The sequence below is a fragment of the Sminthopsis crassicaudata genome, chromosome 3 (genome assembly GCF_048593235.1).
Source record: "Sminthopsis crassicaudata isolate SCR6 chromosome 3, ASM4859323v1, whole genome shotgun sequence".
NCBI classification, from domain to species: Eukaryota; Metazoa; Chordata; class Mammalia; order Dasyuromorphia; family Dasyuridae; genus Sminthopsis; species Sminthopsis crassicaudata.
Genome location: NC_133619.1, coordinates 524,292,011 through 524,317,401, shown reverse-complemented (window position 1 = coordinate 524,317,401; position 25,391 = coordinate 524,292,011). Strand labels below are relative to the sequence as shown.

The following is a 25,391-nucleotide window of genomic DNA, read 5'->3' as shown; positions in this document are numbered from 1 at the left end:
AGAAAATCAAGAAGGCATTTAGATAGTCCCTCTTCCTTCAAAAGACACTTTAGCATAATTTAGAGTTCATGTTTTTCTACTCCTATGAGACTTGATCCTATGTCTTTTTTTTTCCAGATAACTTGATCATTCTTCAGTATAACCTGATTAATCCTTATACAAATAGTCTATCAATAGGTGTATGTTTTGTTGGAATTTTGTTGACTTGCATTTATCTTGAGAAGGAGTTTTGGGAATGACATTAGATGTGAAAAAGCAGAAATATATAGTCAACACTGGCTTCAGTGTCTATCATGTCTCAGACATTATGCTGTGTTGGAGACACAAAGAAAGACAAAAGATAACCCTTGTTCTCAAGAAATTCAGTCTACTGGGGAAGACAATATGTATATAACTATTCCTATATAAGTTATATGAAAATTAAATTGGAAATAATCAATGGAAGAAAGGCACTAGATTTAAGGGAGTTTGGGAAAGATTTCCTTTTTTTTGTTTTTTTTTGTTTTTTGTTTTTTTAATTATTATTTTTTTTAATTAAGCATTTTTAAATTAATTTTTATAATTATAACATTTTCTTTAGCAGTACATATGCATAGGTAATTTTTTTTTTACAACATTATCCCTTGTACTCCTTCTGTTCCAAGTTTTTCCCCTCCTTCCTTCCACCCCCTCCCCTGGATGGCGGGCATTTCCATACATATTAAATATCTTATAGTATATCTTAAGTACAATATATATGTGCAGAACCGAATTTTGTTGTTGTTGTTGCTGCAAAGGAAGGATTGTATTCACAAGGTGAAAATAATCTGGGAAGAGAAACAAAACAAAAACAAACAAACAAACAAAAAAACAATGCTCACAGTTTACACTCATTTCCCAGTGTTCCTTTTCTGGGTATAGCTGATTCTGTCCATCATTAATCAATTGGAATTGGATTAGCTCTTCTCTATGTTGAAGAAATCCACTTCCATCAGAATACATCCTCATACAGTATCATTGTTGAAGTGTATAATGATCCCCTAGTTCTGCTCATTTCACTCAGCATCAGTTGATGTAAGTCTCTCCAAGCCTCTCTGTATTCCTCCTGTTGGTCATTTCTTACAGAACAATAATATTCCATAACATTCATATACCATAATTTACCCAGTCATTCTCCAATTGATGGACATCCATTCATTTTCCAGCTTCTAGCCACTATGAAAAGGGCTGCCACAAACATTTTGGCACATACAGGTCCCTTTCCCTTCTTTAGTATTTCCTTGGGATATAAGCCCAGTAGTAGTATGGCTGGGTCAAAAGGTATGCACATTTTGATAACTTTTTGGGTATAATTCCAGATTGCTCTCCGGAATGGTTGGATTCTTTCACAACTCCACCAATAATGCATCAGTATCCCAGTTTTCCCACATCCCCTCCAACATTCATCGTTATTTGTTCCTGTCATCTTAGCCAATCTGACAGGTGTGTAATGATATCTCAGAGTTGTCTTAATTTGCATTTCTCTGATCAATAGTGATTTGGAACACTCTTTCATATGAGTGGAAATAGTTTTAATTTCATCATCTGAAAATTGTCTGTTCATATCCTTTGACCATTTATCAATTGGAGAATGGCTTGATTTCTTATAAATTAAAGTCAATTCTCTGTATATTTTGGAGATGAGGCCTTTAACTGTAAAAAATGTAAAAATGTTTCCCAATTTGTTACTTCCCTTCTAATCTTGTTTGCATTAGTTTTGTTTGTGCAGAAACTTTTAATTTGGTATAATCAACATTTTCTATTTTGTGATCAATAATGGTCTCTAGTTCTCCCTTGGACACAAACTCCTTCCTCCTCCACAAGTCCGAGAGGTAAACCATCCCATGTTCCTCCAATCTATTTATGATCTCATTCTTTATGCCTAAATCTTGGACCCATTTTGATCTAATCTTAGTATGTGGTGTTAAATGTGGGTCCATGCCTAGTTTCTGCCATACTAATTTCCAGTTTTCCCAGCAGTTTTTGTCAAATAATTAATTCTTATCCCAAAATTTGGGATCTTTGGGTTTGTCAAACACTAGATTGCTATTTTTATTCACTATCTTGCCCTGTGAACCTAATCTATTCCACTGATCAACTAGTCTATTTCTTAGCCAATACCAAATGGTTTTGGTGACTGTTGTTTTATAATACAGTTCTAGATCAGGTACAGCTAGACCACCTTCACTTAATTTTTTTTTCATTACTTCCCTTGAAATTCTCGACCTTTTGTTGTTCCATATGAATTCTGTTGTTATTTTTTCTAGGTCATTAAAATAGTTTCTTGGGAGTCTGACTGGTATAGCACTAAATAAATAGATTAGTTTAGGGAGTATTGTCATCTTTATTGTCATTCGCTCGGCCTATCCAAGAGCACTGAATGTCTTTCCAATTATTTAAATCTGACTTTATTTTTGTGGCAAGTGTTTTGTAATTTTGCTCATATAATTCCTGACTCTCCTTTGGTAGATATATTCTCAAATATTTTATACTATCGACCGTTATTTTGAATGGAATTTCTCTTTGTATCTCTTGCTGTTGGATTGTGTTGGTAATGTATAAAAATGCTGAGGATTTATGTGGATTTATTTTGTATCCTGCAACTTTGCTAAAATTCTGAATTATTTCTAAGAAAGATTTTCTTTAAATGAGGGAAACAGCATGGGCAAAAGTGGGAGGAAGAATAAGCATGGGAAGTTTGAGGAACAGTGAAGAGAGTGGTATAACTGAAGCTAAGAGTTTATGTAGAAAAGTACATAATGTTAAAAAGCAGATTTTGGCCAGATTGTGGATTTCCTCAGATGCTAGGTTTTGTATCATGTATTTAGAGCTGGACATTTGCTCAGAGACCCTCTACTCTAATTCACTTATTTTACAGGTGAAGAAAATTTTATGGATGAAGAAAACCTTTATTCCCATTGAGGCAAACAGAAGTCAAGTTAGAATCATCAATCTAGAATTGATCATCAAGCTAGAAGGGATACATAGGAATGAATAAGACACAATTTGAGTGCTGTATTTGACTTCAGATTTTCTTGACTCTAGTCTAGTGCTTTTTGTGCCATCTAGCTGTCTAATAAAGAAGTTAGATGACTTGACCAAAGTCACACCAATGACAAGGGTAAGAGGCAGAATTTAAACTGAAGTCCACTGATTTCAAAGCCAGGGCTCTTTTTACCATATTGCTTTGTCTTTCTTGAGTTTAGACTTTATACCAAAGGTAATAGCTCTAAACAGGGAAATGACATAATGAAAGTAGTGTTTGAGAAAGTTTAGTCAGAAAGTATGAAGGATAGATTATATGTGGATTCTGAAGGCAAGAAAAGTGATTGGGATGCTTTTGTAATAGTTCACATATAAGATGATAAGAGTGGTAAACCTAGCTGGCTTATGTAGGCAATTCTTGAAATAAGAGGGAAAAAAATTAGATAACTTTTGTATTATTTGAATGGAAAATAATGGGAAAACATATAGGTTGAGTCATTTTTATTGGTAAGACTACTACTAAAAATAATGGTGAGTTTCAGAGCTTTAGAAGATATCCCTTTCTCTCTCTCTCTCTCTCTCTCTCTCTCTCTCTCTCTCTCTCTCTCTCTCTCTCTCTCTCTCTCTCTCTCTCTCTCTTTCTCTCTCCCCCCTCCCGAACTCTGTCTCTGCCTTTCTTCTCTCTCTGTTTCTGTTTCTATCTGTCTGTCTCATTCTCTCACACACAATTCAAATTCTAAGTCTTATTTGTGTTTTCCATCTTCAAATGACATGAAAAATTTACAAGTCTTCTATTTTGCCTCTTCCCTGTCATTCCTAAATACTCTTCTCTCATACATTTAAAATATTGGTTGCTAGACTGAAGGGGACCATTCCAAAAGGGACCATGTCTGAATTAGTAGCATATCTTTCTGAAATTTCCCAAGACTTGCTGATGGGAACTACTGACTTGCCCTTGGTTGTGGCACATGCTATGAGTGAATTTTTGAATATGCAGAAAGATGAGGTTCTGATTCATTTTCAATGTTGAGTGTGATGAGTCTAACTCCCTGGCCATCTGTTCAAAGGAGAAGTATGTTACTTATTTTGATTATTTTATTCTGATCTTAGTCAAGTGGCAACTTTCCATATTGTTTCATCTTAACCTGAGCACATTCTCAGATGGAAGGTAACTTGGCTTGAACAAATGGATGAGGAGGGAATAGGAAATGTCACATAGTTTAAGTGCTGGCTTCACATGTAGAAGTAAAGCCTCCTCCTCAAACCTTCTAACCTTCCTAATTAGTGAAGAGATAGCAAATCCTCTAAACACACAGAAAAACTTAGTGTTCAACCCTCTTGGGGTCTATTATACAAGTGAATCCAAAGCATAGAGACAGCTAATGCAGATAGAATGAAGTCAGAGAGGAGTTCACAAATCTGGAATGAATGTGAGAGGACTGAATGTTGGCACATAATGACTTCTGCAATGGATGGAAAGATATTTTAATGAATAGAAAGCAGGCTCTTCCTTATTGGAGAAGCTGCCAAAGTACTCTTGTTTGTGTTATTGAACTCCTAAAATTTTCCTGATCACTGGTCTTCTTTGGGGCAAAACTGGTTCTGAGATTTGGCTCCTAGAAAAATGGTTCCTAGAAAAGTGAATCCTGAGACTTTGAGATCAAGGGTGTTGGTGGTCATTTTGGATCCAGTGGAGACCAAAAACAAACCAGCCCTAGTACATATACAGGTATGCAATATGTTATGGTGGAAAGAGCATTAGTATAGTGGAAAGAAGCCTGGTTTCCACCACAAATAAACTATATTGATTCTTGACTAAGACATTCTACCTCAGTGGAAGCAGCTTTATATGTGGAATCTGAAGCCTTGAGTTTAAAGATTGGCTCTATCATTTTCTTACCTATGTGATTGTAGGCAAATTACTTTATCCTGTGTGTGCCTGCCTCAGTTTTCTTATTTCTTAGATGAAGGGACTGAAGTGTGGTATGGTGACAAAACTTTGGAAGCCTGGAAGACTTGAGTTTGAATGCAAGCCCCTACAGTTTTGTGACCCAGGTAAGTCATTAGTCTTTCTCAACCTAAGTTTCCTCATTTGTAAAATGAAAAGGGTGGACTGATTGACTTCCAAGGTTTCTTCCAGCTCTATATTGTAATGGTCATTTCCAACTGTGAAATGAAGACACCTCTTTGAGTTTTGTTTTTCAGATGATTTCTAAGGTACCTTTTGGTTCTAGGAATCTCATCGAATGGGGGTAGGGAAGTTATGTGGACTTCTGTGAAGCAGAAAAAGCATTTCTGCAGACCCTCAAGGGGCTTAATTTAATAAGGTTACACAGTTATCTGGCCAACTAATCAGGTTGAGGATAACTGTCATTTGATTGATTTTTCTTCTCTCTAAATTGGTTACTTTTTATATTGTGAAACCCCCTAGTCCACTGTCTCAATAGACTTCTCACTTATTTAGGACTTGGAAATAGCTCCCACCTGATTTAGTGTCCATCTACCAAATAGTCTTGTTCAGAGATCCCATTGCTGCTTCAGCCTCTATTTGTAAGGAGACCAAAGACTAATTCCCCAAAATCTGTAACAGTGCACACCCAATTGCTTGCTTTTACAGGAATGAGCAAGATATGTCAGTTTTGATTAAATGTCACTAGGATTTGGTTTTAACTAAATTGTTTGGGGGAAAAGGAACAAGGAAACTAATCTTATAATTAGTTGCTCATACTTAGTGAGTCAGGAGAACCCTTGTCATTTTAATTGCCTCTTGCATGCACAGAAGTTGGACCTCAGTGTCTGGTCATCCATAATATTAAAGGATATAAACAACCATCCTGGTCTCCAGGGAAGGGATGAGAAGGGGGGCAGTGATCACATATCACACGTTTGGCCTGCTCACAATTAGAAAATTTACTTTAAAGCCATAATGATCCCAAAGCAGGTAATGATGACTTTCTTTTTATGGGGTTTTCCACACATTCATTCTGGAGCAGGGCCTTGTGCCTTGTAATGGCATATCTTGTGTGGAGCTCCCACTGGCCATAATGGAGGTAGGGAAATAGAGACCTGAAGCTGCCACAGGAGACATATGCCTAATATGAGATGGAAGAGATGGAAGAAACTGCAAGACATCTCTGGAAACTTTTCATGCAATGTACATGATGAAGTGGAAAGAATGAGAAACTTGATGTCACTAGATCTGAGTTTGAATCCTAACTTGGATATTTATTACATAACATATTATTTAACCTCTTGGAGACTCAATTCCATTATCTCTAAAAGAAGAATTTTATTAGATGGCCTTTAAGATCCTTTCCAGCTCTTGATCTGTGTTTTTCTTCTTATTCACTGAGATCTGGGACTAGCAATTTTTACATTTCAAGCAAGGAACACAAATGCTTCTTGGAAAAAGCATTATGAAATATAACCTCAAATAATTTTTAAAGACATTTTCAATTTGGAATGGGTAAGGGGGAAGACCTCAGGATACTGAGGAACTTTCATTGGAAACAAGATTATTTGGGATTCCAGGAAGGGTAGTGGTGGTAAGAAAAAGCCAGCCTTCTGGAAACTTATTATTTCAACTAATTATTCTGACTTGGAGGGAAGGAATCTTTAGACTTGGCAAGATCTATAGGTAAAGTCAAGGTTATGACCCTTAAAGGGACAAAATTGGCTTATAGAATGTCATTTCCCTTTGTTCTGGAATGGATAAGTTTTTTATTTTTATTTTTAATAATAGCTGAGTAAAGAGAATTTGGAGTTGCAGTTTTCACAGTGGTTGGGAATGTGAGCCAAAAGGCCATGGGGAGAGGGAAACGACAGTTGTCTTGGACCAAGACTGCCTGTCAGCACTTTGAAAAGGGGTATGGTTAGAAGAGACTTTTCATGGTTAGAGGGAGAACATTTTCTTCTGGGAATTTTGAGGATAACAAAGTTCCTCAATTCCCCTTTCACTGTCTTCCCAAAATGGCAGACATTTACTTGAAAGTTTTTTTTTCTCATGTTCTTTAAATTTATTCATAATTACTGATTTAATTAGTACTTTAAAACTGGCTTACTCCAGATAAAATATGGTTGATCCTAACTGCCTTAGAGGTGTGTTTTACATTGTAAATAGGGAATGCAAAATAGGGGAACTGTGACTGATCTTAGCATATAGAAGAAAAAAAAATTGTTAGCAAATCCAGATAACAATTCTAGACTCAGAAGCAATAATGGTTAGGGGATAGGGACTGAACTTGTTATTTCATTGATTTAAATAATTCCTGAAAGAGTAAACTTCCTCTACCAATGCAGTCAGCACCTTTTATGCTGCTTATCTTAGGGAATGGTTGCATAGACCTTTATTAGATTAAGCGACTTGCCTTGGGAGCAATACAACAGAAAAATGATATTAATTTATTAACTTTTATAAATAACTAAAACTAGGCAAAACTGGATCCTGTGCTTTTACCCTTAGGAGGAAGTGAACTAATCACAATTGCTATTTGATAAGAGGCTAGGCTAGCTGGTCATATCTACCTCTCCTCTGTTTCTCCTGTCTGTTATATCCCTCCCTCCCCAAAAAAGAAAAATCCCAACAGCTCCATTCATAGAGAAATCTCTCTGAAGGGATGAAATTGAGGTCAGTGGCTAGAGAGTGGATAGGTCATACTTTGTCGTAAGAGAAAGGGAGTATCTGGACTCAGCTGATAAAGCCCATATTCCAACGATGGGGGGTGGGGCAGAGGAGGGAATAATTACCTTTCCCTTTCACCTTCAACCAAACAAATCTCTAATTAAGGAGTTGGCAAACTACTGCCCAAAGGCTAAATCCACTCCATGGCTACATTTTAAAATAAAGTTTTATTATATTCAAAATATAAAAACAGGCTGCCCAGATATGGCTATGGCTCTGGGATAGCTGTGGACCTTAAGTCCTTACCATACATTTGCTTGTTACCCAAATGCTATTAGAATAAATATTGATGTCATTTTTGTGATTTATTTTTGATTTTTCATTATCAATTACTTGTTTGCTTCAGGGCTGAGTTGTTTTAATTCCAAGATGTGTCTTTTCCTCATTATTCTTTCTTATTGTCACTTACAAATTGTGATCTTTGCTTAGGCAAATTACTGGTCTAATTGTACTCAGTCAGCTGATTCAGAGGTGCCTCCCACATCAATAACAAATATTTCCTTTCTGTAAAACATAATATAGTTTGTCTTTTGTGATGTTATTTAGTCTTCACCATTTCTAATGCCCACCAATATACTTAGTTGTTTTCAGCTGCTGAAAGGACTATAAGAAATGTCAATATCCTTCAAATTTTAGCTCCCAGAGCAAAGTCCCAATCAACCTTAGTTCACTTGAGTTTCCAGATGAGCCTCCAAGATGTTTGGATTCTCAGTGTGGGTAAAATGACGAATCTGAAGCAAGTTCCTGATAAGGGATCTGGACTTACTGATAGGCAGAATAGGTGGCTGCTTGTGAAGGGCATTGGAAAAGTTCCTTTTTCTCCAAATCTCTTCTCTTCCAGATAGGTGGGATAAATTAAATTCCTACCAATAGAGATTAATTTATTTCATTTAAGCTATGTGGCAGAATGGGAAGAACACTGAATTTAGCATCTGTTGTGCTAGTTAACCCTAGTTGTTCCATTTCTGTGATCTTGGGCAAGTCAATTGGTTTATTTATAAAATAAGTTGGCTTTATTATATGATTTCCAAGGTATCTTCTACTTCTATTTTAGGAGCCTATGCATTGTTTCTAATAATGGCAATCCACAATTTTATTGTGCTTTCAAGTTTATAAAGCATTTTCCTCACTATGTGACTATGTAACATCATATATGACATATCATATATTATATTATGTATGATATAATATGTGATATTATATATTATTATCCCTATTTTATAATTGAGGAAGCTAAAGAATTAAGCTAAATAGTTAAATCATTTGCCCCCAGTTAGGAAGAACCTGAGTTGGGACTCCCATAGATCTTTTGAGTTGGGACATCAGTCCCTATGTTAGTCCCTTTTTTGATGTCATTATTAGGAAGAGTCATATATTAAGACACTGACATTCTAGCACAAATTAGTTTATCGGATTTGTCATTAACTTTAAGATTCTGAGGGAATGAAGCAAGTAAAATTTGTGTTAGGTTTGGAGGGTGGGGAGTAAGGAAAATCTGGAACAAGGGACAGTCTAGATTGAGTAAAGGGCCTACATCAAGGCTCTGGACAGCCTTGGTCACAGGAGTATAACGGATGCCAATATTGGGAAGCTGAGTACTGAGAGCAGAGACGAGAAGGCAGAAGACATATTTGACTCCCTCTAGAGTTTTGTAAGAACTAGGGCCAGATCTACCTGACAATCCTGGATAAGAACTGAACTATCTCTTCCAAACCCGCTGGAGACAGAGGCAGGATCCACAGGTGCCTTTGAGTTTGAGGGAAAGGAGTGGGTTCATCTGCTAAGAAGCTGGAGCCAAAGGATTGGCAGGCAGGATATTTCATAAATAAATGAGGTTCACATCTTTACCTTCTGACTCTCAAGTAAGTGATGACTCTAAAATAATGGTTTTCTTCCTGTTGTGCATTTCTCCTTCCCTTGTTGATCTGGATATTTGATTAAAGCCTCTAAATTTTAAAGATTCCTGATAAATGGGTACTTGGTACCATCAATCTCTTAAACTGCTCAGTTCAATGAAACAAGTGCATATGGGCCAGGCACTTTGTGAGGTGCCAGGGGAAAATAAGACACAAATGGAAACAATCTCATCCCTAATAAGCTTGTATTCTCCTGCAGAAAAGCTTTAAAATTAGTAAATTAATTTATGGGCATTAATTTATTTGAGCCTCACAATAATTTGGTAAGTCAGATGACACAGTTAAAAATTATGTCTCTTTAATAGAAGAGGAAACAAATTTAGGGAAACTAGGCAGTTTATCCATGATCACATAAGTGTCAGAGGCAGAATTTGAATCCAGGGCTTCCTTCTACTACTACTATCATGTTGCCTTTCCTATCGATACTGAATATACTGTCCATTTTCTCCCTAGGGACTTTCTTTATAGAATTAAACTGAAATGCAGATGAAGAACCAACTGATGAAAGTGTTCGAAAAGCCATCACACCAAAAGCAGATGCTCTGTTGTTTTTCTTTACCCCACCACCACCCTTTGCAAAACTGTGGAATTGGAAGGATGTGTGTTTTGTGTCTTTGATCCCATACTCTTTTTCTTCCTTGTGATTCTCTCCCCAACCTCTGAGCACTCCAGATCCTTTATCCTTTCTTTCCATTAAAACTTGTTTTCAAGAAAGAGTCTGAAACTCAGCCATATATATTGGTATAATGACTGATAACAGATCATCAAAACATTACTAAGGGGATTTATAATGGAAAAAAGATCAATAACAAATGAAAGCAAGCAATGAAATATAAAAACCAAGAAGCACAGATAGGGGCATTATGAATTTGGGGGAGTATGATTTCTGGGACTCCTGAAATCATACCCAGTAGGCAATTGCCTACTCCAAGCACACTTGGCTCATTTATTGAATTTATTCAGCTTCTTTTCCAACTATTTTATGCAGTGACTGAACAGAGTGGAATGTGAATGTCAGGCAGGAAATAGTTTCTGCTGCCAAGTCAGCCTCTGAGGAGGGGAACAAAACTAGAGGAGGCTTTATGAGACAGCTTGCACAAGGCAAAGTGAGAGATCTAGAGATGGGGAGCAGCATTCTGTTTGGAGGGGATGCTGACTTCCAGACCTCCTGCTGGAGGATTGGCGGCTTTCCATTTTTATCAGGTCTTGACTTTCCTACCCAAAAGGAATACATCATGGGATTAGAAGGGGTAAACTATAGTGATCTTTCTTAGGCTAGATTTTCCATCATTAATTATGTCTCTGGAGAGGTAACCTTGTGTAGTAGATAGGGATTCAGGGGGATTTGTGTTCAATTTCAGTGTCTGGTTGTGTGACCCTGAGCATGTCAGTTAACCTTTTAGTACTCTTGGAAATTTTCTTTGACTAAAAATTGTCTAGCAATTGCTAATCTTCATTGGTGAAGAGAGTTCCTTAGCTTATTGTTGTTAAAAAACAAACAAATAACAAATTAAAAATATTTTGTCCCTAAAGAATTAATGAAAAAGCATTTAAGTGTTCACTAAGTGTGAAGCACTATATTAAACACTGGGGATATAAATTTCACATTTTAATAGGGAAAGACAATACATAAAGAAGGCTTCAATTGCAGATCAAATGGAAAGGTCCATTGATTTTTAAATTGCCATGCTGAAACATATAATAATGCTTCTTTATTTCCATTTCCATTGATAAAAATATGCCTATTTCTGATATAGAACCATTTGTTTAGTGTCAGGGACTTCTGTGGTGAAAACTTTTTTTTTTTTTTTCTTAGTCTTCATTAAGTTTCGCGAAGAAGCAGGCTGTAGAATTTATTAGAGTTAATAGATTGTTACTCTCCAAGGAATGTTCCCTCAGTTATATCAGGGGGGTCAGGTTGGAAATAGGATAAATAGACAAATAGGATAAGATCTATAATTCTTGGGGCCTTTAGACTTTGGATCCTGTGTTATTTCTTTAGGGTCCAAGGGTGATAGTGACCTACGTAATGGGTTTTGACTCTCTTGGAACATTTCCCCTCCTGTATTCTAGGAAAAATTGCTGCTTTAGTTGCATTGCCTATCCCTTGGTGGCAGTTGGTTGACAGTTGTTAATGATGGTTGTGTTGGTGGACCCCTTCTCCACAGTATTGTCTCCCTTGGGTGATGACCCTGGGGCAAGACTGACAGTAGGACTAGTGGTCTGATAGATATTTTTGGGATTACCCATCTATTGGTGACAGTTGGGAGAAAGAAAAAAGGATCCCGAAAGTTTGGACATGCAGCTTTTTTAGACTACAAATGCTTTTTTTGTCATAAGAACATTGGTGGTGTGGAGTGGTCTATGGACTATACACATTTTTTTGCCCATTGGCTCCTTTAGAAATGAACATTATTAGGGATAACTTCAGTATACATGAATTGGATTTTTGTAGCCTCAAAACATGGAGCTTATATGTGCAGTTTATGGCTTATGTTAGGAACTGTTTCCCCCTTGTACAAGTTTAGATCATTGACAAGATTAACTTTGTACAAATTTGAAGAACTATTATCTCCAGATAATTAGATCATTAGTTTGAACAAAATAAAATAAACCAGACTTTCCTTAAGTGAGATTTAATTTTACTGTCTCTCTTCCTTTCAAATACAGAAGAGCAAAAGTGTTTAAATCTCAAAAATTTCAAATTGCTTTTTAATGTAACCTTTACTTTGCTATTTTTGTCATTAATTTATTTACTTAGGAATTACAAAAAAACAAACCAAAGCTTAAGTCAATGGTAAACTGGATTTTGCTATGCAAATGAAAACCTGTCAAAACTGATTTTTTTTTTGCTAACTTGTAAAAAATTTATTTTTTAAACTATGAATTTAATAATAATCAACAAACACAAACATTTCAAGATACAAAGAACAAGAGAAAGAATTATACAAGAAACTGAATTTCTTCTTGTTTTTAAAGTATGTATTACATTTAGCAAGGTAGTAAACAAATTGCTCTACTTGTTCATACCCCTTTTGGTTCTTTTTGTTTTTATTCTGTGCATTTAAAATTGTTTTATTGATGTTCTTTTAAAATTGTTATCATAATTCACTAATCCCACTCCCTCTTTTATTATCTCCTCCTTATAATAAATATGTATAGTTAAGCAAAACAGAATAAACAATTGGTCATATTTGAGTTGCATATCTCATTGTGTGCCTATAATCTATTCCCTTTTTACCTTCTGAAGCCACAATTAGTCACTGCTTTGATCAGAGTTCTGATAGCTTTTAAAGTTTTTTGCCTTTATATTTTGAGTCAAAATGTAAATATTCAACTGCTTTGCTTATTTCTCTTGGTGCTGGTTTACACAAGTCTTCCTATGTTTTTCTGAATTGGTCTTATTTGCCAATTTTTTTAGTGCGATTTTATTTATTCATGTACCACAACTTGTTCAATCCTCCAATTGATGAGAACTCATTTTATTTCCAGTTTTTTTCTTACAGCAGAAGTATTGTTTAACATATTCTATGCATGTATACATCTATCTATCTATCTATCTATCTATCTATCTATCTATCTATCTATCTATCTATCTATCTATCTATCTATCTACCTGTCTGACTGTCTGTCTATCTATCTATCTATCTATCTATCTATCTATCTATCTATCTATCTATCTATCTACCTGTCTATTTATCTATCTATCTGTCTGTCTGTCTGTCTGTCTGACTGTCTGTCTGTCTGTCTATCTATCTATCTATCTATCTATCTATCTATCTATCTATCTATCTATCTATCCACACACTTAAAACACACATATATAATATACACATACATATTGTTTTACATAGAGGATTTTTCCTTTTGTCCTTGACCTCATTTAGGCATATGCTTAACAGTTTAGTGACTTTTTTAGTTTAAATCTCAAATTGGTTTCCAGAAAGATTGGAGCAACTCATTGCTCTAGAAGTGGTGTATTATTGTACCTTTTCTACCACATTACTTTTGGTAATTACTTTTTTCACCTTTTGTCATCTTTGCCAATTTGACGGATAGAATCTCAGAGGTGGTGAGGTGGAATTTAAGAGTTGTTTTAATTTACATTGTTATCGTCATCAGTGATTGGAAGCAATGTTTTTTATTTTTTCATATGAGAACTGCTGGTTCATATAATTTGACCTCTAATCTGTTGGGAAATGATTTCTGTTTTTTGTACATCTGTGTAAATTCCTTGCATATTTTATATATATCATGTAAAATATTTTTTTACCAGAAAATTTCCCCAATTATTTCTGTTCTAATTATTAAAGCATTCATTTTGTTTTTGCAGAAGTCTTTATAATTTTACTTAATTGAAATGGTCCATTTATTTTCTATGATTTCTTTTATTCATTTCATAAAGAATACTCCCTCTAGCTACAATTATGAAGTGTATTTCCACTGCTATCCTCTAATTTTTTTTATGATATGATCTTTTAAATTTTAGTTTTATATACACTGGGAATTTATTTTCATATATGGCACAATATGTTGGTCTAAACCTAATTGTTACCATATGGCTTTCCAGTTTTCCTAGAAAATTTTGTTTAATAGGGAATCCTTATCCTAGTAGTTAGTATCCTTTGATTTAATAGACTGAGATATTGTTTTAATGAGCTATTTTTAAAAAATATTTTGGCATTTATCGATACTACCTAACTTACACAAAGCTTGCACTTATCTCTTGCTTAGTATACTAGGTATACCTATTGACTTTTTCATTTATTGAACAGATATTTGCAGAAAATATAAGAGATAGATGAATTCTATCTCTATCTTAATTAACAAGATGTTCTATTCTAATATCCTTGTCAGGTGAATTTTAGAATCAACCAATCAACCAACAGACATGATATGTAAATAAGATTATCTACACCCTGAGATACCAAAACTTGTGCTTCATTGAGAACAAACAAATTTGGCCTCTTGTAGCTTTAATTAGCAAAAATATTCCATCAGTTCCTGGAATCCAATAGGATATAATCTGGTAGTAGAAGATTTCAGCATGGTGGTTGGGAATTTCTGTTCAAACAAACTCCTCAATAGTAAACTCATAGTGTATATATATTCAAGAAGATTAGCTTGAGTGTTTGTTGCTAGAAACAAGACTCATGATGAACATGTATATAGTGATCATGACCAGAGATATTATGTAGCTTTCTTAAGGGATCAACAATAGATAGTTGACCCTGACATGTTAGATATCATCATATTAAGATAATAGATAATTAGTTTGGCAATAATGGCATCTTCCTGTTGAAGTAGTAGATTTTTGGAACTCATAGAATGACAGACATTATCTTTTAGACCTCCCCCACTTTTTCCAACAATCAGACTGAATATTCATGTAGGGGTTGGGATAGAGGACTTTTGAGATCCCTTTCAATTATAAGACTGCAATTCTGTGCATGCATAAGTTGTCTCTAGCAATATGTTGAGGTTGACTTGTGGGTAGAATAGTGCTGCAGGAGATTGGTAGGGGATGACCGACAGGTAGGTATAGAGAAAAAAAATAGCTAATGAGAACCTAGAGTCAAAGATGGCAGCACCAAAGAACCAAAGAAAGGACAGTTTGTGGGAACCACAGAGTAGTGCAGATACAGAATTTAGAAAAGAAGTCAGCTCAACTATTGTTTGAGACAATTAAGTAGGGAGAGGAAGGAAAGAACAATGTGGATCACATCAATGTCTAGGCTGAGTTTGTTAGGAACAGAGTATTGGAAAGGGGGGGTGGTATGGTACATAGAGATCAAAACCAGAATCAGGGTTGAATTTAGAGTGCAAGACAAGGTCTGAAGTAGTAGAATCAAATAGATTTTTTTTTGGTAAAAATGACTCAGTAAGGATAAATTTATAATAATCTCCCTAAAAAACAAACTAACCCATTTTATTTATTTATTGGTTGATTTATCTATTTATTTATTTGTCTATCTATCTACATTTATCTCCTTTTGAAGGCACAGGAGTGTGCTTCATTTCTACATAATTGGTCATTGGCTGTATCAAGTCAAGACTAACAGGGATCTTTGACTTAGGGAATTCTGTTGGCTCAAATCATTGAGGAGGAAGATGATACATATAGTATTCTCAGAATATCACAAAATTCCTTTATATGATCTGGGATTAGGATAAGGGTTATGAGGAGAAGGAAGTGGAATAGAGGGGGGGGGAAACCACAGGCCTGATGGACTTTGCTCACATATTAACCTAAGAGATAGTAAGTTGATCAACAAGCAATGTATATTCAACACTGCTAAGTAGGATAGAAAAAGTCACTACAATTTGATTTTCATAAACCAACTAGAGAGCATTATAAGCCTGGAAATACCCAAGTATAAAACTATCTATGGTGGAAAAGCAAAGTGGATTAATGTTTAGTTCATAATGAGCATTTATTACAAGGTGAGCACTACACTTGGAGGTGGAGATAAAAAGATAAAATTCAAAGTCATTCCAGTCCTCTCTGTTAAAAGCTTGAATTTTTTTGGTATTAAATCCTACATACGTTGATCAGAAAACATTAAATATACAATTAATAAATAGGACACTAGACAGTAAATCAGGGAAGACTTGGTTTCAAATCCTTTTTATGTGAGTTTGGTCAGGTTATTTAATCTTACTTTGCCTCAGATTCTTTGTAAAATGGGGAGGTAAAACTATGACTTCTAGGTTTCCTCTTAATTCTAAATCTATTGTCCTATAAATCTGTGAATTATTTTTATTGGTGGAAGGACCTCTAACAGTAGGGGTAATCAAGAAAAGAAACTTGGAGGAGTTATCAATGGAGTTCACCTAGATTACTATATGTAGTTGGTTTGGCAGTCCATTCAATTAGTCCATCAATACATTTGTTTTGGACAGGTCCTAATGATGAACAATAAGCTCAGCTCAGAATAGACTTGAAGTAGGAGAGTCTGCTTGATTTGCATTTTGGAAAATAGACATTTTCAGTGATCCAAAACTGTTCTCTCACACAAAGGCCAGTTTTTCCCTCAACAACATTTTTACAGTCGTAATGATGTTGCAAAATATGGAGCATCATAATCTCCAAAGAATAAAAGCTGAAGGTGGCCCAGCGGAAAACATAAAATGAGTGCATATATTTAGTGAAGATGACTTGCCCATGATAAGTGACATGAAAGACATAATTAAATACATGTGTAATTGGAGAAGCTGGTATAGCAAGGATGAAGGATGACAGATGGACAGTCCAACTGCTATGCTGGTACTTCCACACTATTAAAAGAAGCACAGGGCTATCAATGTGTTTGTGATAGATCTTGTACTGAGAACTTTTGTAAAGTTAAAGAGAGGACCTGCATAGGATGAGAAGTCACAAGTAGGTGGTAATTAGCACTAATCATTCCAACAACAGTGAGATCATGGATTCATAGGAGCAAAGAACCAAGTGATAGACTATGTATTAGAGGACTGTAATTCCCTAGAACTTTTTAAGAAGAGAGTTCTCAATATGACCCAGGGGAAAGTCTCATGAAGGAGACTGGATTTGGCTGGATCTTGACAGTTTGACTGGGTAGAGAGACAGCATGGTAGAAGGAAGGTTGGATTAGTTTCAGAATATTTTGATATGAGTTTTGACTCTGTCATTTACTTGTTGTGTGACCCTAGGCAATTAACTTAATCTCTTTGGTTTTCTCATCTGCTAAATGTAGGTAACAACAATGAATTCTTAATGTAGGAACCATAGAATGCTTTAAGCTTGAATCCAGAAGTCACCTTGAATTAGCAGATGAAGATGACTCTTACAAATATCTTGGTTACTTCTAGGCAAAGCTTGTGGAGTGATCGAGGGAAAGGGGAAGAGGCTTACTGGCATTCTGAAATTGAAGTCAAATGGGAAGAATGAATTTAATGCAATTAACATCTGTGTTATTGCAATTTTTTAATCACATAAGAGATTTGGAAAATATCCCCACAAAATTTCCTTTAGGTTATGATTAGTAATAAAATTAATTAAATAAAAATTAATAAAATATTAATAAAACACATGGCCCAGCACCTTAAAGCAGCTATAGAAAGAGAAACACATTCTCAGCAAAAATGAGGAGGAAAATTGATAGATATTCTTAGGGTAAAACCGATAGAAATATTTTTTGGAAAAAGCAAGTCTCCTTTTATCAAGTGGTAGTAAATACTTAATAACAATAATATTTATATTCATACATAGCATTTATATAGTATCTACTACATATCAGGCACTGGGATAAGTACTTTACAAATATTTTATTTTATCCACACAACAATCCTGGGAGGTAGGTGCTATTATTATTATCTCTATTTAACAGTTTAGGAAATAGGCAAAGACTTGCCCAGTGTCTTGCAGCTAGTACATGTCTCAGGCTGGATTGGAATCCAAGTCTAGGTCTTGAATTCAGACTGATGCCCTCACTCAGTACTTTATATATTATCTGCCTTAAAAATGATAACAACTACACAACATTAGATTTCTTATATGTAACTGAAAAGGGTTTATAAAAAAAATGGAATAAAAAAGTCTCCCATAGGGGCCATCTGTATGTTTGTTATTGTTGTTCAGTTGTGTTTAACTTTTTGTGTCTTCATTTGGAGTTTTTTTTGGCAAAGATCCTGGAGTAGCTTGCCATTTCCTACTCCAGGTAGATATAGAAACTGACACAAAGTTAAGTGATTTACCCAGGGTCATACATCTAGTAATGTCTGAGCCTGGATTTAAAATCATTTTTCCTGATTCCAGGGCAGACACTCTACTTACTGCACCACCTAACTGCCATAAACTCTGCCAACAAAAGGTTGACAAAGAAGCATCAAACAAATGGCTGTCATGAAGATTTGTTTTTGTTTGTGGAAATGGAAAGATTTGTGGTGGTAATTTAGGACCAGGTCATTACCACCAGAAATTTCAGACAAGACTGGGTTTGGCAGGTGTGAGGAACAGGGAAAAAACTGGGCTGATTGGAGAAATAGTTGCATATGGAAGAGTCGCAGCCCAATCCCCTGGGCTAAGGGGAACAGATAACTGTCTACAAATAGGCAGTTATTAGGGATAAAGGGCCCTTGTCTTCTGAGAGCTAGGCACCCAATGACAATTAATGAATCTGCATTAACCAGTTTTTCTCAGTAATTCTGTAGCAAGCAGGCTTGAAAAGAACAACACAGGAGCTAACAGAAAAGTGAAGGCGACTGTTTCCTACACTTCAAGTGGAAACTGTGGTTTGCAGAAGTAGATTAACATTTTGAGCTTGTTCAAGCAATTAAGCTGAAACACCTGGTTTTGCAGTAACTCTCATTTTCTGTGCTGAAGGGTTCTTGAAATTCCCATGCTTGGTGGATGACTCTGATGGCTGGTCACCAGCTGTCATGTTGGCAACATGCCTAGCAATTGATTGCGATTTCCTACAGGCACTTTGGCAAAGCCCCCAGCAGAAGCAGGGGCCAGGTGACCACTGACACCTTGGATTCCATGGAGGGAACATCCCCAGCAGTAGTTGGAGCTGAGGTTCAAGCCTGGGGATGAAATGATGGAGTTAAGAAATGGTGAAGAGGCTATTTGAGGGGGCCCTCTGGGCTGCAACATCTGTGGCCAATTAATCTACACCAAAGATGGAGGCATGATTCCATGGGAAGAAAGGTGTGTGTGTACACTTCTATCCTCTTGGTAGGCAGTATGGTGGAACAAAAAGCACATTGGACATCAGAATGTTTGGGTTCAGATCCACCCACTAGATATGTGACACTGGGTAAATCATTTAACCTCTTTATTTTTCTCATCTATAAAATAGGGATAATATGTGCAATCCTTATCTCAAAAAAGTTGTCATGAAGGTCAAATGGATATATTTAAAGTGTGATATGGATATAAATTATCATTTTATTGCATTTGAATAGTACTCCTTAACTCACTGGCAATCAATATTGTCTTATTTACCCACTAAGACTAATAGAGTATATTTGTTTACAAATTTGGTATAAATTGATATATCAAGGTGGGATAGGAGATATAATGTTGTACTTGGAATCAGTACAACCTGAATTCAAAGCCTGCCTTACACACTTAGTAGTTGTGTGATCCTGAACAAATCTCTTAACTTTTATCTGCTTCAGTTTCCTCATCTGTAAAATGGGATAATAGTAGCATCTGCCTTCCAGAATTGTTATAAGGATCAAATATATATATATATATAATATATATATATGTAAAATATATATATATATATATATATATATATATATATAATTTATTCAAACACACAAAGATAGATAGTATTTTGCTAACCTTAAAGTGCTACATGGTAATCATTATTTTTATTGTGTTACATGTAACCATTTTAAAAATTGTAATATTATTGTTGTTGTTCAGTCATTTCAGTTGTGTTTCTTTGTGACTTCTTTTGGAGTTTACTTGGCAAAGATACTAAAGCAGTTTACTATTTCCTTCTCCAGCTCATTTTACAGAGGAAGAAACTGAGGCAAATAGGGTTAAGTGACTTGCTCAAGGTCACATAGCCAGTAAGTGTGAGGCCAGATTGCACTCAGGGAGATAAATGTTCTTGACTGCAGACTTATGCTCTATCTACTGCTCCATCTAGATGCTCTATATCAGGGGTTCTCAAACTACGGCCCCAAGCCAGATGCGGCCCGCTGAGGATGTTTATGTGGCCCACTGGGTTATGGCAAATGGGCTGAGGGTCCAAGACAGTGTGAGTTTTTGTTTTTACTATAGTCTGGCCCTCCCACAGTCTGAGGTACAGTGAACTGGCCATCTATTTAAAAGTTTGAGGACCACTGCTCTATATTATTAATCCATAATAATAATTACAACATTATTGCTATTTTGACAGACTTTTGCTTTTCAGCAAGCAATATTTGTTGAGAATCCGTAATCATTAGAGTACTATAATATTACTAAATATTATATCATAATCATAAGCAATAATACATAATCATATAATATCATTTTTAATTATTAGAATATTATTATGATTATAGGTAAATAATTTAAGACTCAGATAAATCAGGTGATTCATTTTGTATAGCTTAGTTAATATGAAAACCAGGAATAAGCTACCAGGGATTTCAAAGGATAAATCCTACATATTTTAACAAAAATTGGCCAAATTGAATCCAAAATGAAATTAGACAATTGAAGACTAAAGATAAGCAATTTAAAGAACATTTGAAAGGAATTCTAGTTTAATATATCCATGAGATTTCAAGACAACATATTAATTATTTTGTACTGCCTGTCGTTCTTTCAATTAGAGACTATACTGGCTCCTTAAACTCTGGTGCTGGTGCCCTGTCGTCTCTCGTCTGCCCTCTGTGTCATTGCACTCAATGCTTCCCCTACTCACTTCCTCCCCTCCCCTTTCCAGTATGATTACTGCTATACTACATCCAGTCTTACCTCTGTGAACCTACTTACGTCCTACTTTCCTATGCTCTCCTTCTCTGGCATTATACCTGCATGCTCTCCTCAATTCACTTTAGTCCAATCATTTATTAAACATAAAATACTACATTAATTTCTGAGGAATGCAAAGGCAAAAATGGAAGAATCCTTGTCTTTAAGAAGTTTACCATTTGATTCAAGGCAATAGACTTGGGTGCAAAATGCCAATCATATCCAGAGAGAGAACTATAGAGACTGAATGTGGATTGAAGGATGTATCTTTACCTTTTTGTTTGTTTTTTCTTTCTTGTTTTTTTTGTTCTTGTTCTGATTTTTCTTACACAACGTGACAAAATGGAAATATATTTTAAAAAGTTGCACATATTTAATCTATATCAGTTTGCTGTTTTGAGAAGGGGGAGGTAAGGGAGGGAGGGAGAAAAAATTTAAACACAATGTTTTACAAAAATGTATATTGAAAACTAACTTTACATGTATTTGGAAAAATGAAATAATATTAGGAAAAAGAAATTTAACATCTATTGGGAGAGACATTATCACATTTGTACAAATAGCTATGGTTCAAAGCATAGTGGGATAATGGTGAAGGTAAATTCCAGATAAGGTGTTCTAGGAGAATTTGAAGAAGGAAAGAAAACTCTCAACTCTTCTCTCTCAGGCCCTTCTCTGTGCTGCTCTTTATTCTCCCTCCCCTTCCCATCCCAGCCCTGTGGAGCTAGACTGTCTGTGCCTTTCAGTGTGCTCAGCTGAGCTGCTAAACTAACCCTGTGATCATGAAAGGAATAAGGAGTGAACATGGGACAGAGGTGTTTTCTTAAAGAAGCTCTTTATTGTTGAATCTCTGTGACTGTAATGAAGGGGGTAGGATTTCTGGCCAGTTAGAAGGATAGGGTCTCTAGGCAATGCTAGTGGAAAGTTACCTTAAGGGTAGGCTTTTCAGTGGCCTTTCAATCCTACCATGTACTATTAGCATCACCCTGAAGTAGATTCAAATTATGATATTTCCAAAACCTGAAAAGCTTTGCATGCTGCATTTCTGTCCTGAAGATTTTCATTTTGTTCTTTCTGGCCCTGCTCAGACCTTTTCAAAATGGATCAAAGTCATTCATGCAGCAATACATTTTAATATTGGGTTAGTCGTGAGTGAAGGCCCCTGGAGCTCCTGAAACCTGCCAGTGTTAGAAAAGAGGTTAGAGGCCTGAGTGCCCTCAGGGAGCAAGGCTGGATGCTGGCTTATTACTTTTCCTATTTTCAGCCAGTCAGGCGTCAGTCAGTCAGCATTTATTGAGTGTCTGTTCAGGGTGTGTAAAGTTCAGTTTTGGGTAGTGTGTTGAAGAATGGGATGGGGACAAGAAACAGGGAATAGGAAACATGGTCTCAGTCTTCAAGGGGCTGATATAGTCTAATGGGAAGTACAATAGACTAAGTTTAAGAAGACAGGGATTGAGTTCCTATTAATTACTGTTTGTATGACTATAAGCAAGAGCCTTAAACTCCTTGAGCCTCAGTTTTCCCAGCTACTAATAAAAATAATGCCATTTATATCATCAGCAAGTTGTTAGAGACAGGGTGACCTGAATTCTGCCTCTGATACATATTAACTGTGTGACTCTGGGCAAGTTATTAACTTTTCAACAACCCTCTAAGACTATCTAGTTATTGATCTGCATCAGGGAAAGAAATTTTTATATGAAGAAGTCTTCATACTAAATCACAAGTTAGGACCCCAAGCTCTCCCCCCAAAAAAATCCATATATCCCTTATCTCATGGGATTACATGAGATAAAATAAGCCAGAATGCTCTTTAACTATAAAACATGATACAAACCCATTATTTATTTTATTATTAGCATTATTAGCAATAATAACAAAGTTAGCAATAATATCCATGTAGCAATAATAACAATAACTTCAACATCCAATTGTACATTTCATTGACATAGGAAATGAGGAAATTTCCACTATCAGTGCAGATTGATACCTCCTCTGAAACTTAGAGGGAGTTGACTGTGGCACTGAGAGATTGTTGTTTGTCTAGAGTCATGCAGCTAGTATGTTAGAGGCAAGATTTGAACTTACATCTCTCTGACCTGACTTTTCTATTCATTACACTATACTTCCTCTTTTTATAAAAATCATTATTACATAAAACAATACCATTTATTTTCTTAATATTTTATTTTTCCCAATTTCATGTAAAAGTTTTAAATGTGTTTTTAAAATCTTGAGTTCCAAATCCTCTCCCACTCTTCCTCCCCTCTCCCTCATTGAGAAGGCAAAAATTTTGATCTGCATTATACATGTGCAGTCAAGCAAAACATAGTTCTCTATTAGTAATGTAATGTAATCTAAATTAGAAACTAGGAGATACATGAAAAAGAATTAAAAATGCCCATGAAGTAACCTGTATTAAATACAAATTGATATATCACAACAATGCAATTTCTGCAAACATAGATGATGTGAGAATAAATATAGAGACAGGGAGCTGGAGGAAGTTAATTACTAAAGGCTTCTTAGGGATGATGTCCAGAGCCAGGCTAGGGCCATAAGATAGTAGAGAGGAGGAAGCAGGGAATTGAAGATGGAGGCAAAGACATGTGGAAAGTCCTGCTCCATAGAGCAGATGGCAAGCAGGTTTACTTGGCTAGAGCAAGCAGTTAGCCCTGAGAAGCAGTAGGAAATGAGGTTGATGATAAAGCTGAAGGGCAAAGATGGGTTTTTGTAGGTAGACATTGATGGTCATGATTGGCAATTAGGAACTCCTGGAGGTTGTCCAGGAAAGGAATGACATGATTAAACTAGTGATTGAAGAAGATTTTTTTTTTCTGGTTGCTTTGTTCAAATCACCATCATCTCCAAGGCAAGAAGCAGCAGTGAAGGAGGAGAGAATGCAAACAGGAAGAGCTATTAGTTTGGAGTTAGAAGATTATTAGAGGCTGACTGAGGCCTGGATTAGAGTTGTAGAAATATGAATGTGAAGTTAGGGGTGTAAATGAGAACCATTTTAAAGAAAGAACTGGCAGGACTGTGTGATAGTATATAACTGGGGTGAGAAGAAGCATTGACTAATTTTTATCCTTTCATTCACTACTGGAATCCAACTATCAATCAATCAACTAGCATTTATTAATTATATACTCTCTACCATACACTAAGGGCAGCACTAAAGATGCAAAACCAAAAGAGAAAAAAAAAACAAACTCCTTTTCTCAAAGAACTTATGGTTTAGAATAATGTGTAATGAGGCTAGAAAGATAATGAGAAAGACTTTAAATACCAAACAAAAGAGGTTCATATCTTGGGTTTCTATAACCCCTTGGTAGATTTCAGAGAATCAGTAAGCCTTCTTTTTATTTTGATAACTATTTTTCAATATAATTGGTTTCTTTTACATTCCTATGTATTTATTTGGTATTTTTTTGGGGAGAAAACTAGAGTTTAAGTGACTTGCCTACAGCTAGTAAATGTCTGAGATCAAATTTGAATTCAGCTCTTCCTGATTCCAGGGCCCATGCTCTATCCACTAGCTGCCTCTCTAATCTTATGTATTTTAAATATTAAATCTGGTTTCTCCAGATTACCAATAATTAGTAACTCTTTTTATATTTGACCTTATAGGTAACAAGAACCCATTAGTGTTGACTAAACAGGGAAATAACATAGTTTAATGTACATTTTAGGTAAAATCATCTTAGCTATGTGGAGAACAAACTGGCAGAGATTTGAGGTTGGATACTTATAGAAGGCCATTGAGACAGTCCAGGAGAGGGTGGTAGGAGGCCTGAACCATGGGATGGATGTGAGAAATGTTGGGAAGGTAGAAAGGACAAGGTTTGGCAACTGGTTGAATATATGAGGTAAGAGATAGGAAAGAGTCAAAGAGGCTTCAAGATTGTAAGTCTGGGTGACTGGGAAGACGGCTGCCGAAATAAGGAAAACTGGTAAATGGGAGGGGTAATATATGGAAGAAACATTATGATTTCAGCTGTGAACATGTTGAGTTTTAGAAGTCTCTGACACATCCAGGTTGAAATTCCTTTTGAGAAGAACTTAAAAACATTTCTAGTCATATGAAAAAATGTTCTCAATCACTATTCATTAGAGAAATGCAAATTAATATAATTCTGAGATACTACTACATACTTCTTAGATTAGCTAAGAGGACAAGAAAAGATAATGATAAATTTTGGAGGGAATGTGGGAAAACTGGGAATTAATATATTGTTGGTAGAGTTGTGAGCTGATCCAACCATTCTGGAGAGTAATTTGGAACTATGCTCAAAGAGCTATCAAACAGTATATACCCTCTGATCCAACAGTGTCTCTTCTGGATCTG

At 35.7% G+C, this 25,391-nt stretch overlaps 1 long non-coding RNA gene across 1 annotated transcript in view; it reads left to right on the top strand.

Annotated features, from left to right (window-relative positions):
- The window catches only part of LOC141563330 (uncharacterized), a 348,618-nt gene that overhangs the window by 103,028 nt on the left and 220,199 nt on the right, over positions 1-25,391 (top strand). Inside the window, exon 5 of the long non-coding RNA XR_012488392.1 lies at positions 4,968-5,058. This is a non-coding gene — a long non-coding RNA (uncharacterized LOC141563330). The remainder of the gene's footprint in view (positions 1-4,967; positions 5,059-25,391) is intronic.